General features: G+C 35.2%; 1 pseudogene; it reads right to left on the bottom strand.

Moving 5' to 3' along the window:
- Positions 1-12,019: 12,019 nt before the first annotated feature.
- LOC149149705 (UDP-glucuronic acid decarboxylase 2 pseudogene) lies at positions 12,020-13,626 on the bottom strand (annotated as a pseudogene).
- Positions 13,627-15,067: the final 1,441 nt, after the last annotated feature.

Below are 15,067 nucleotides of genomic sequence, written 5' to 3'. Positions count from 1 at the left end.
TTATATTAAATAAATGTTAAAAAGATTAAAAATTCATTTATATTCAAATCTTATTTTTGTTGGAATAAAAAGGGATATTTTAAAAAATATATGTATATGGGTCTTATCATGGGTGTTATACCACCAATAGTATGGAGCAATGGTCGTCGTATGACCTGTTACACACCATTACAAGGTGATATAATTAGATTTTTTATATATATAAAAAAAAAATTAAAAAAAAATAACTACCTTCTTATGTTGATTCCTGTGATAATAAACAATGAAACCTTCATACGCATTAAGATTATCCAATGTGTTGGGTTCCATCTTTGTCGGATAAAACACCGTCACTTTAAAATTTTGCTGATGTATATAGTGTTTAGATCTTTATGAAGCGGCAAAACAAAATTATCTCTGCACGGGCATCTGTTGATTTATTTTTTTATACAGTCAGCTATTTCATGCTTTGAGACCACAAACGTAGCATAGCTGATAAACTTATACCTGTGAATTTTTTATCGTGGAGTAAATGTTGTTGTAGATTATAGTAAAGGATGACTTCCCTAACACCGTATTAAAATTGAACCTTTTGTGCAAAAAAAAAGGGTCTCATTACCTATCAAAAAAGATTGGTAGTTTTGTAGGTAGTCTTCTATTTATTTTCAGGGATACAATGGTTGCATCACGGGGCTGTATAAAGGTAAAATTCTACCGGCATATTTCAATTATTTCCCAAGTGTGAATCGACTTTGCATTTAGCATGCATGTATGTCTGAATCTGATCGACTTTCGCTTTGTTTTAGCATGCATTGCGTGTCCAAGTCTGACATTTGTAAATCATGCTTTTTCATCCGACTGTTTTTTTTTTTTTTTTGACTTTATAATTCTAGAATCTCATTCTATTTTGTTCAATCTTACAAGCTAGGGAACTGCTTACCATGACTTTTTTCAGGGTCTATTGGGGCATGGTATTGTAATTTGTAAGTATGAAGTGCTAGTTTTATAATCTAATTAAGGTCTTCATGTTAGAGTTAGATTGCATCCTTAAAATTATATGTTTAGTGCGAGGTATATGCCTTGGATTTATTAACTTATTCTTTTGAAAGATGTACTTTCGGGACAGCATTGGGCACTGGGCTTTTGAATGACACTGTTTTTTACGGTATACGCTTAACCTATGCATATGACTCTATGAGTAGGCTTCTCATAACATACACGGGTGCATGGATGATATTATTGAATTAGTTGGTGGATGGATGATATTTTAATTAGTTAGTCTTGTTATAGTATAGTTTCTTCTTTAAATATAAAACATAAAATTAGATTGATTGCTTGCTTACACAATATTTAAATCCAATAAAATCATGAAATCCATGGACACATACGTGCTTTATTTTAGTTTGTGAAAGTTGTTGAAAATCAAGACTCATCTTCAAGAAAATCAATTGTTTGGATCTTAATAACCACAATCAGATTTTATTATTATTATTTTTAAATTATTATGTTTAAAATATTATTATTATTTAATTATAATAATATGTGATTTAATATGTTTAAAATATGCAGGCAACAATGGTATAAAGCTAGTTTTTGAGAGAATTCTTTTAAATGAAAGTTATAATAGTAGATTCAAGAATACTTATACATATAATTACATGCAAATAAGAAGGGTCACAATTTTATATTTAAGAATAAGGAAAATTTAAGAGTTGCTTATGATGATGCATTTAAGAAGTGAAAAAGGGATAAATTAGTATGAATCATGATTTTGTGCTACAAATTTAACAAATTATATAAGGTGAGAAAAATAGATTTTTGGAGGAGACTAGGAATATTAAAAAATGCTATTTAATTGAACTTGTTTCAATGATGTATCTTCTTTAGAGGGAAAGGAAGTGTAGTAATACAATAACTCAAACCCAATAATGTCATTTTTCTTTCATCTGTACTTATGGTATTTTTATCTGAAGATTTTTAAGAGCACTTTCTATTAAGGCATTAGAGTTAGTGTTCTAACATTTTCATCTAATTGTCATTTCCTTTACTTGCTTTATTGATTATAAGTGAAGTGGTATTTCTTTTTTGAAGCATCTTGTTTTGAGAGATGAGGGTTTGACATTGAGAGAACCAGGTGACAGTTGAGAGAGAACTCTGTGTGAGCTAAGACAAAGCCAGATTATCTTCCACCCCTTTATTGGCAAGGAGGTCCGCTAATCTATTTGCATTCCTTCTGATATGAACGAAAATAATTGCTCGCCTTTCTGCAATGATTGCTGCTAGTTGTTAAACACCGTGGTCCAAGCGCCAACAACTTTTGCATTTGTGAGCTGAAGAGCCACCAAGTATGCAATTGGCTATTTGAGTGGGTGGAGATTATGTGATCGGGCTATTATTATTCCTTGCATGAGAAAATGGTACTATTGACTGTGTAAATGGTACTATTGACCTTATAGTGTATGCAGATTTCTCGACATTGTTGTCGAAAGGAACAATGGAAATTGCAAGAAAACGCATAGCCAGGGCCACAAGCTTATAATCTTATGTCTTATGTAGGCAATTTTATGTCTTATCCGGGAAATTAATATGGCTAAATGTATTGTAATTTAAGGGATGGTGTTGCCTTCGTGGGTGCGCTTGCAGGCAGGCCATATAATTAATAAAATGATTTTATTTTGTGTTGGGGAGGGATAACCTTCCCAGTCATCCGATCCGGTTCTGGGTCGGGTGGCGGTGTCTTTTCTTTATGGTGTGGAATATTTCTTTTTGTTAAAAGCAATCCATTTAATTCTTCTAACATAAGTTATGATTGCTTAAACAGATACTCACAATATTTCACTCTACAACACATAATTTCAATTTATCCTAGCACATAAGGTTATGAATCTGTAGACTTAATATTGGTGTGACATATCATTTCAAAAGTCATGGTGAATTTTCTTTCAGAATTCAAGTACCTTCTTAAAACAATACTACCACTAATATTCTTAAGCTTTACTCATTGGAATTTTGATTTTTATACAATTCTCTAAGTTTAATACTACAAAAAAGTGATTATTGATAATTTACATGATCAATCACACAGTTTCAAATTTGGCAATGGTCTGATTGCATGCCGAGCAGTAGGGGAAAAATATAGAAAACAGTAGATTGAAATGCATCAAGAATCTTCAAAACTTTGTTGAATAAATTTGGCATGGTTAATACATACCTGGTTAAAAATTCACTGCATAATTATCACAACAATAATCTAAGTATTTTGGCTCTTATTTTATGCTTCTTCAGTGATGAATCTTGATATTGAGTGACTGATTACAGTGTTTGGCTATCATTGCACTATTGATCTGGTATGCTGGCATGTTTTTTTAACAAATCTTTAATGCTGGTGTAACTACTCACCACCGATTCATTTTACAACACAGTTTACATAGCACTTGAAGTATTTGGATAATTGAAGTTGAAATTTGTCACCAATTAAAGTGCTCTAAAATAGTGAAATCTGTTCCAATTCACAATGGATAAACTTTGATATCTTATTACCTTTAGATGTTCATTATTTTATTGTTCAATCTGATCTAAAAACACAGAGATAACATTCCTTGAATGTTGATCATACTATTCACTAATTATTTGGGTTGGATTGCTGTTCTCATTGTCCTTTAGCAATAACAGTTGCTTGGCATTTCTCTGATCTATTATTACAAGAACACAACTCTCTTAATATGATCTTCTAATAAATTTAATTTGCACTGCCATTTCCATTCAGATTACATGTATCTGCTCATGTACTATTATATTCTCAATGGAAAATTGTACATACTTGGATTTCAGTTTAGATGTTGAGTATAATGTTACATGAGGTTTCGTGATTCAAGTTTAATTGCATACAATGAATAAATATGTCTAAAGAGAAATGGAAAGGAGAAACTTGCTAATGATAGTTCATGTGATTATGGCCAACTTGGATCGTAGAGAAGAAGTATCACAACAGGGGCAAGAAATCAATAAGAAGAAACAACCGATTTTAGAACATAATGGAAGAGTTGGTATAATCATGACTTGGTACTCTAAAGTTATCACTATAAGGTCTATCTAAGGATGATGCACATAAAGAAGAAAATATTGGCAATCAACTAATGAACTTGAAAAATCAGGGTAATAATGAAGGTTATTTTAAGGAACCTATAAGGTATGATAAATAGAATGGTTGGAGAAGATAAGTTGTGTGCATAACAACATCTATAACAATGGGAGAGCCACATTGTAAAGTTTTTCATAGGTGACTAACTATATGAATGAATTATGGATAACAAGACATATGATAAGGATATTTTAAAACAAGAAAAGATAAGCGGATTACACTTGGTAGCTATCTTAATGAATTTATTATCAGGTATTACCCAAGTTGGAAATAGAACAACATTTCCAAGGTATATCAGTGTTATAGGAGAGGAGGAAAAACCACAATGATTGGAGGTGAGAAATTCAAGTCAAATTAATAAAATAGAATGAAGTGAAGAAACTTCCATTTTTGAAGCCAATAGACATGGAATAGTAGGAAATCAAGACAGGGAGAAAAAGAAAAATATATCTATGAATATCGGGTAGGAGGAAATGAAGGGATGTTTTATCAAGAAGAGAATTCTTTTAAAGGTATGAGTAGAGCTAGAAACATGATCGGTAATGGTCATAATGATGATCTACATATTTTAAAATGTGAAGGTGTGAAGTTGCATGATGACCAAATGATAATAAACGAGGAAGATATAGGAAGGAATGTTGCTATAAATTTTATACGGATACCTTGAGAAGGATTGTGTACATAGTGACAAAAGAAGTGAAAGTCAACTAATAGAGATTGTACTTGTCTCATTATTTCATGAGTAGGACTTTCCATAACGTTAAAAGAGGTCGTTTCCAAGTTTCTCATGGACAATGATGGTAGTAGTGCTTCCAACTGTTTCAAAATCTAAAATAATGATACTATAAGAAAGAGTCTTTTGCCCAACTTGATGAAACTGAATTTATGATAAAGCAATCAAGTGGTATTGAGATACGAGCTTTACGAACTCGACGAGATCAGAAAATATTTCTGTGGATGAAGCGATGATTGTTAAATAAGTCAACATGGATTAACAAATCCTTGCAAGTAAATTAAGCATGATATAAAATTAAATCATGATAAAAAAATGTTTATATGCAATTGCATATAGTGGTATTGGAATCAGTAAGCCAAAGGGTAAATGGATGTAAAATCAAAGGATTTAATTTTGAGATAGATGAGTTAAATAATGATGCTATCACTAGGAAGAATATATGATGAGAGATTAAGACTCAAGATGATGAGGCTCATGTGAAATTTAACGATGTACTTAGATGATTATACCGTTGGTGTAAATAATCAACTACCTAGTAGAAAGAAGTCGAAATGATTATTGAAAAGTAATTGACAACTTGATGAAAACATATTTACAATGTTTCATGGTAGGAAGATAATGCTTTACATATGCTTCTTATAGTGATAATGTATCCATATGATAATAGCGATATGCATAGGCATTATGACGTTATGTCAAGGTATATTGACATATTCATTTACTACGTGATGATAGGTATTTAATGTTCAATACTCATGATGGATATGATATGCATAATGTGGCATAGGAATTATGATGCTATAATATGAGGATTATTGACATGTGGTTCATTTATGAGAAGTCATGATATGTCTTTAATATAATTATGTTGATGGTATAACTGAAGCATGCGATAGTTCCATACAAATCTATGACATGCATGAGCATGCAGTTACTTATTATTCATAATGTCGCGATTAACAAAGATGAACGTTCTCATGATGACATGCAAGAGTTGGCATGTGGATTATTTCCTATGATACTATGATGGTATGGTTAATGCATTGGATGCATGTTGAGATGTGATGATTCACAGGACTCCAAAAATGGGCCAAGAGGGCCGGTTTATTTGATGATCTTGTGCGAGCCCATACGCACGAGGGAGAATAAGTAACACCATATGGGCTGGGGACAAAACTCAATCAACACTACATATGCCAGTGGTTCCTTTGTCTTGTGTATAGCTCTTGATGGATAGCTCTAGAAGAGCTATGGGACCATCTTGAGGAGGCCAAGTGCCTGATGTTCTAGGCTTGGTGCCTGTTATTGGATTGGGATGCCGAAGTCTGGAAGGGATGTAAAGGACTTCGATGCCTGGGGCTGTGCGCCTTAGTAGTTGTGGAGGGAGTGGGCCAGCCTTGCCAGATGCCCGGGGTCATTGAGTACCGGACCGGATGCCTGCCTTGGGGCAGATGAGGTCTGAGTCAGGCGCGAGCCTTGGGGCCAGCCTTGGACTAGGATACAGACTGGGTCAGGCTTATGCTTAGTGCCGAAAGTGGGAAAAAGGACAGAGATTCCTTGAGATTTCCCGGGGTGTTGGGGACTTTCGATGCCTGCTGGTTATACTAGTTCAGCAGAGGGTGTTGGCAACATGAAGTAAATTAAATAATAAAAAATAAATAATAAAAATAATAAATAATACATAATTCAACATAACTTCGGGACGAAGTTCCTTAAAGTGGGAGAGTATGTAATATCCCTCCCCTTAATAGTAAATAATAAATAATAAATAATAATACATAATAAATAATAAAAATAATAAATCATAAATGTTAAATAATAAATGATATTAAAAATATACAAAGAAAATAAATAAAAATAATAAAAATAAAAATAGTAATAACCATCCTAAAACTCTAAATAAGAATAAATAGAAATAAAACAAGAAAACTATCAAAAAGAAGGAAATAAAACAAGAAAAGCTAAATATCAAAAGAAAAGTAAAGAAATAAAACAAGAAAGCTAAAAATCAAAAGAAAGTTGCATGTAGACACATGGAGTGTGTGCATGTGGTTCCCCTTCCAACGTTGTTCTATTTAATAGATGGTGAGGAAGATGAGAGACATTCTTGCATTCCATCTTTCCGAGATTCTATCTTTCATTCTCTTGGGAGAATGGTGTTTTAAGACATAGGAGTCACTGGAAATAGTACGTTGATTGAGGGCTCGGGGGTGGCCAGTTGTAGCGAATTCTTGCACAATTGAGCCTATGGTTGGGTGGAGAGTCGTCCCCAAAACCTTGTTGCGGTAAGCCTACCTCTACCACAGGTAAGCACTATTCATTTAGTTTATTAATTACATGTTTATCTGGCTAGATAAGTGCCACTCTCATTTAAATTAAATGTTGATTAGTAAAGTTAATTAGATATTTATTTTTGGACTGTTACAACTTTGGCTCGGAGGAGGCCACTTGGGAATAAGAGGAGATGACGTTGCAGGGCTATCTAGCATTATTTTCTTAGAAGAACACCGAGGATGGTGTTCCTCATAAAGGGGGAGAGATGTAACACCCTTTGTTGCACCATAATTACTTTTATGTTTTTTTACAAAGTTTTATGAAGAACTTATAAAATTTTAATTTCACTTAACATGTTTGTTAAGAAGTTAAGGCTGGAAAAGCCAAGTATTGTGACATTTTTGTTTAAAGAAATTGAACAGTGTTAATTAAAGAAAAACTGAATATAAAATAGTTATAACAACTCCTTGAACAGTTACAAACGGTTGCCATCCCTTTCCCTAAAAGGGGAAGGGAAAGGAGCAGTGGGGGCTGCAAGAATTTTTCCTTGAGCTGGGTAGAGATACCAGTGGGAAGATTAAAATTATGGCAAACAATCGAATGGGTGTGCAACTTTAGGTTGGAAAGTAGTCATGACGCCCAAGACACCTGACTGCCTTTAGTTCAAACTGTTAGGAGTAGGAAGTGCTCGGTGGGGGACCATGGACGTGATTGCCAGGTCCATGGCTAGGTGGTGAGACCTTCCAGAAAGAATATTAATTGCAAAGTGTTAAATAATTCGTAACATATAAGTTATAAAAAACTATACTTGTTATTGACAGTTGAAATGGTGTATTAACTAGGAATAAATGATTCAATTTTTCTTCTGTCTCTACCTCTCTATATATTTCGTTGTATCCATCATAGAAAAAGGATCGATTTCATATCTTTTCTTAGTTTTATATTATGAATGAATCTAAAAATACAGAATTATAACCTTACAAATCTAAGGAATACACTGTTGTATTATCAACAGATGCAAGGATAGTATAGATGTAATAATAATTTATACTCTGTTAATTTTATACATCTATGAAATGGAAATCTAGATTTATCTGTCTACAACGGTACTGAACCACAAAAGCAGAACAATTATGACTTTCTTAACAGAGAGAGGCTCACCTCAACTTAAAAGCATAAATCCCTTTCGGTTGTAAAAACAAGAAAACTATGATTCATTATACACTCAAGATTCAACATACATTCGAAAATCATTATACAATCGAGAATTTTCTCTATTCACTAACAGGTTATCTTCTATTTAAAAAAAGAGAACAAGAACAGTTTAACGCATGGACTAGATACCCTCAAGAGCACATCCATTATTAAAGTATTCAACCATTCAAAATTTCTAGCATAAACTCTTATTTATTCAATGAAAATGACATTCTCATATATGAATATATACACATATATGCAATATGTGGAATCGATGAGACTGGTTCCATACCTGGCTTGTCCATGGCAAAGGTCGAGACTTGGCGAGGGTTAACCATATAAATCCATACAAACTTTCAGTTCAAACCAAGAAATAGAGTAGCTTGGTCGGGCAGCGTATGCCATAAAATAACATTATAAATTATTATAGTTCAATCAATTTAAAAATATTACAGTAAGGTTCGCACAGCCAAGCTGCGAATTAGAAATTTCCACAACCAAATTACATATTCAACATCCCTTAAACAAGATAGGAATTTCGGGTTGCGGTGAGGGTTTGGCCGTGCCGAGAGCCAGCAAACCCTCCCACCCTTCAACTTTAAACTAGATCTAGTCATTTAGCAGTTTAAAAGCTGATACCCAAATCAATGTTGTCGATTTGTGAAATTTAGACCAACCTGTAAACATAGCCGAGGACTTTCGGTTAGTTCTGGTATAGTTTCCTTCCAAGGTCACATTGACTCCAGGAACAGGATCAAATTGTACTTGTAAAACCCACCAAAACCCATCCGAGGTTAGATGTTTGGGATATCAACCCTGCATTTAAACACTTAACAATCAATGCTGCTCTATATATACCTGGAAGGAATCGTGTCATTGATGGGGCCTCGTAGACCTGATAGCCAAGTAACAGAATGTCAAACCATAATCTATCATAAGGAAATGGTGCTTGTATTAACTCAGTAGTAGGGAAAACATGGGTTTTGCTGCAAAGGGTATCCCTGTTCGACCACTAGGGCTGGAGGAAGAACCGAGACCACCCACAATGAGCAAGCCGGTAAAATATTATGTTATTAGTGATATTCGAAGGGAGAGAGGAAGATAATGAAATAGAATAAGTAATGGATCAGCTGGCTAGTTACCTCATCACTAGAAGTTCGTCCAAAGGCGGTAGTCCATTAAACCTTAAATCGTTGGATGGCACTTGATGACTAAGCCGATGAGAAAGCATAATCCCCATAACCATTTTCACTCACAGCTCATTATAGAGCTGCAACCATTCTCGCCACCAGCAAAGTGAAACAGAATAATGAGGTAAGGTTAGGGTTTACTCTGTGCAGGCTGGACTCAGCATTAACTTTCACACCCATAGAATTAACTCGAAACCAAGTGATAGGCGAGAGAGTCATCACCACTATCGAGATGAGGACGGTGAAGTTCAACCAAGGCATCATGTAGGTAAGCCGTGCAAATAGATTCGTTTAATATCTAATCACAAATATTTAATAAACTCAATCACACTTATGTTATCAATGATACAGTTAAGTTACAATTATCACTGTATTATATAGAGTAAGGTAAAAAGGTTAATTATGAGTTATTTAATGAAGAATTGTTTTTAGTGGGATGCGCTACATCAGGGTATTGAAGGAAAATTTGTATGCTTCTTCTTGTCCTTCTTATAAGCGTTGATAAGATTCGATTTGATGTGGCCTTTCTAGATCTTAGTTCAATCTTGGAGGTTTTGGATTTGTTCTTTTTCTTCCCAAACAAGTCTACTAATAGAGTTTGATTATAAGCAATAGTTAGGTTTCTTTGTGGTGGTAGTGTGACCATATTCGTGGCTCATTTTGGTAAAGAATCAACTTGCCCATACACCTATGGCTCATCTTCAACAATTTTGGAAAATTGTGCACTTGTTTAAATATCATAAAGAAAGGGTCTTATTATATCAATTTCAGTCTATTTTCCACAACACATTTTTCTTACAAGAGCAATTTGGAAATTTGGATTATAAATTTTCTTAAGATATTTTTTATCAAAAAATTCAAAGTGCCAAGAGTTTTTCCTAGGAAGAGAAAGGAGGATTCAATTAAAATATTGACTTTATTAAAAAATGATGGGGAAAGACTTGTCCAATGATAAAAATCAGACTTGAATTGAAAAAGGAGGAGTTATAGCTCACAGGTGAGTACTGCACCTGGAGATTGCACTCAAAACAAAGAGAACTCTCTCTGTACACTCTACTACCCATCAAATGAGCAATTACATCATTAAGTACATTACTAGAGATCAGGAAGTTGTAACCAAACTCCTAAACTAAGGAGATACGTTACAACTTGTGTAACCATTTCTCCATTAATACAAAATAATATTAATTATTTTCAACTCCCCCCCTTAATGGAGAAAGGATTATCCTGAACTCCTAGCATCCCTCTAAACAATTCAAACTTTACACGCCTAAGAGACTTAGTAAAAATATCAGCCATGTTATCACAAGTTTTACAATATTCAGCACATATCTCATTTTGACAGTAGTTTCTCTCGATGAAGCAGAGCTACAGTGCTCTGGTTTTTTTTTTTTTTGCTGCTCCATGCTATGACCCTAGATCCAATGCTAAATGCATATCCTATGATAGATCTTTGATCATCCAAGTTACCTGCCCAATCGGAATCTGAAAAAAACTTGCTAGAATAACATCAGAAGTGTCAGTGTACAAAATGACATAATTACTAGTACCACTAAGATATCTCAACACACTTTTTGCTGCGACCTAGTGAATTTTGAGTTTTTGACATGAACTGGCTCAACACACTAACAGAGTATGCCAAATCTGGTCTAGTTGTAGTCAAATATATCAAACTGCCAACTAGCTGTTTGTACATGGTTGCATCCACCTCTTTAGTACCGTCGTCACTGCTCAACTTTAAGTTCTGCTGTAATGGTGTTGCTGCTAATCTGCACTGCTCTATTCTGAGCCTTTCCAGCAAGCTTCTGGCATACTTCCCTTGAGTAAGAAAGGTTTGTCTAGAGTCTTTCCATCTCATACACTTGTGACATCTGATTTCTTTGATCAGATTGTTAGCATTCCCTGTTATGATCATATCATCTACATACAAAGAAATCAAAATAATTTGCCTCTGTTTATTAAACTTGGTATACAGATTTGGATCATTCAAGCTCCTATGAAAGCCATGCTGTACAAAAAATGAGTCAATTTTCTCATACCACGACCTGGGTGCCTGTTTTAAACCATAAAGTACCTTTTTCAATTTACACACAAGATGTTCCTGCCCCTTTTTCACAAAACCTTCAGGCTGTACTAAATAAATTTCTTCCTTCAAGTCACCATTCAGAAATGCAGACTTAACATCTAGCTGGTGTAGCTGCCATTTGTGTTTTTTTGCTAAGGAAATTAGCATTCTAAGGGTGTTTAATTGGGCTACAGGAGCAAAGGTGTCATTGAAATCTATTCCCTCTTGCTGTGAGTAACCCTTTGCTACCAGTCTAGCTTTAAGTTTCTCTATACTCCCATCTGCATTTATTTTTGGTTTATACAGCCATTTGCATCCTATGGGGGTTTTACCTTCAGGCAATTCAACCAAATCCCAAGTATGGTTTATGTTTATTGATTCTATTTCCTCATACATTGCAGCCCTCCATGCATCAGATTTACTTGCTTCCTCATAATTTACAGGTTCTACAACGTTTACAATCTTTGACATTAATGCATAGTCTTTCAATTTAGATGATAATCGAGTCTTCCTTCCTGATCTCCTTGGTAGGGGACTTACCTCAAATCTGTCTATTTCAACCTTTTCTGGGCTTGCATTATTGATTACATTTCCTGTTACTTCTTCTTCTTGTTTCTGCTCCTGCTCTTCATCTTCCTTACTGTTTTCTTCCATTACCAATGGAATGTCCCAATCATTGTTAGAGTCATCCTTTCCTTGTTCAACCTGTTCTAGTTCTAACATTGTAAATTCCCCAGGATTCCCAAGATTGAAAGGACCAACATGTTCGCCCTCCATAAGTCACATAAGGCCTTCAACCAGATCAGAAACGAACTGGAAGCTCTGTGTCTATTCCCCATTTCCATAGACTGTCAAAGGATCCTTGCGCAAAGACTGAGCAACAAAATTACTTGCAACCTGACCGTCATCACGGCACATTCGCGGACCGTATGTATTGAAAATTCGAGCAATCTGAACCTCAGCATTTGCTCCCATAGTCAGAGTTTCGACTGTTCTCTTACCCTCATCATAGCAACTGTGGACTCCGATGGGATTAACATTGCCCCAGTAAGCTTTAGTTTGAGGATGTTCAAGAGGATCTCCATAAACCTCACTAGTACTTGTAAGCAGAAAATGTGCCCCAACATGCTTGGCAAGTCTAAGTATGTTCAAGATTCCCACATCATTAGTTTTGATAGTCTTCACAGGATTGTGTTTGTAATGCACAGGGGAAGCGGGGCAAGCCAAATGGTAGATCTGATCAGCCTCCAACAATAAGGGTTCCACAACATCATGCCTTATCTGTTCAAACCTCAGATTGCCAAAATGATGCAAAACATTCTCCTTCCTTCCTGTGAAGAAATTGTCGACAACAATAACACTGTCGCCTCTTGCCATGAGCCTGTCAAGTAGATGACTGCCAACAAAGCCAGCTCCACCCGTCACGACAACTCGCAGGGACTTTCTCTTCAAACCTAGGGGCACTTTAGCCCTCGAATTCACCATCGAACCTGAATGATACTGAGCAAACTAAGAAACAAGCGTCTCATAAACAACCCGATGAGGTTTGTCAGGCACAAACCTTCCATTTTCATTAACATTAGAAGCCAAAAAACCAGGCTAAAGGATAAAGAAAGTTGATGCGATGGCGATTCCCATCAAAATAAATAGCAGTCGCTGCTCCCTGAGAAAATAATCTACTGGCCTGATAATAGACCACGTCTTTTCTTGCTTAAGAGAGTACTCATCACTGTTATTCACATTGGATTGATAAAATTTCTATTCCTCTGATGAATAAGTCTTCAATGAGCCACCACCGGGCAAGTCCAATCTGCTGCCACCAAATAGATCAGGAACTCCAATGCGCCACCACCAGGCAAATCCGATCAGCTACCGCCGAACAGATCAGGAACTCCAATGCGCCACCACCGGTCAAGTCCGATCTGCTACCACCGAACAGATCAGGAACTCTAATGCACCACCACCGGGCAAATCCGATCTACTACCATTGAACAGATCAGGAACTTCAATGCACCACCAACGGGCAAATCCGATCTGCTACCATCGAACAGATCAGGAACTCCAATGCGCCACCACCAGGAAAATTCGATCTGCTACCACAGAGTGGATCAGGAACTCCAATGCGCCACCATCGGGCAACTCCGATCTGTTGCCACTGAGTAGATCAGGAACTTCAATGCCCCACCACTAGGCAACTCTGATCTGCTGCCACCAAACAGATCTGAAATTTCAAAGTGCCACCACCGGGCAAAGCCGATCTGCAAAAAATTGCAGATCTTCCAAAGAGAAAGAGGTTGGCGCTTCTCGATAGCAAAATACCCACGTTGATAACACTTTCTGGCACGCTGGCGCAATTATCACTCTTAAAACAACGCCAAATTGCACGAATATTCCTTAATAAATAGCGCCAACCCTTTCTTCCACTCAAAAATGGCGCGACTGTTCGCGACGAAACCACACCAACCCTATTTTCCACTCAGAGATGATCAGTCATCTGAGACCTGTCTTCAGGTGTTACTACAGTCCACCTAATTCTATGAATGCTTCTGTACACTCCACCGCCACTACAGTTCTATAATCAATGATGCATCCTAAAAAAGAAAGATTAAGGCTATCCCTACTCTGTGCTCTGATACCAAGATAAAAATCAGACTTGAATTGAAAAAGAAGGAGTTACAACTCACAGGTGAGTACTGCACCTGGAGACTGCACTCAAAACAAAGAGAACTCTCTCCGTACACTCTACTACTCATCAAATGATCAATTACATCATTAAGTACATTACTAGAGATCAGGAAGTTGCAACCAAACTCCTAAACTCTAGGAACAAATCCTAAACTAAGGAGATACGTTACAACTTGTGTAACCATTTCTCCATTAATACAAAATAATATTAATTATTTTCAACTTTTGATCCTTCAATTTTTTTTAATGGTGTATCTATAGTATTTCTAAGCAATAACTTTTTATTTTCAAACAAGTTTTAAAAAGAGATTTAAAGTAAAAAGTTGTAAAATTTGGTTAATTTCATGCTTTATAGTTAGATGCAAAGTTATCAAAGGTGGTACCTAATGAGAAATTTTTTATTAAGGATTATGTTTCCAAATACAAATTGTTTTTCACCATTAGAAAAGGAGTTTATTTTGTTGATCTTATCAAAACTAAAAGATCCTTTTAAGTTTTTTTAATTTATATTTTGTTCTAACTATACTCCATTTCTTAGACTCGTTTTTTTTTTGTTGTTTCTTCTTCATTTTTTCATAGAATTGTTTTTGGCTATGTAATCTAGTTTTTAGTTATTTTTTTTTACATCTACAATCTTCATTTCCTAAAGTAAAACTCCTTTTCACATTTTCAACTATATTGATGTGTTTTTCAAAAATTAAGTAATATTCAAATTTCTTTACAAATATTTATAAGTGGTATATAGATACATATAAATAATTATTTATTCTCGAAAATTAATAATTCAAAGCTAAAATATA

The sequence above is a fragment of the Pinus tabuliformis genome, chromosome 9 (assembly GCF_031772625.1).
Source record: "Pinus tabuliformis cultivar Carrire ecotype Pingquan chromosome 9, CPIR1, whole genome shotgun sequence".
Taxonomy (NCBI): domain Eukaryota; kingdom Viridiplantae; phylum Streptophyta; class Pinopsida; order Pinales; family Pinaceae; genus Pinus; species Pinus tabuliformis.
The sequence above is the reverse complement of the archived record's forward strand: the minus strand, read 5'-3'. Positions and strand labels throughout refer to the sequence as shown.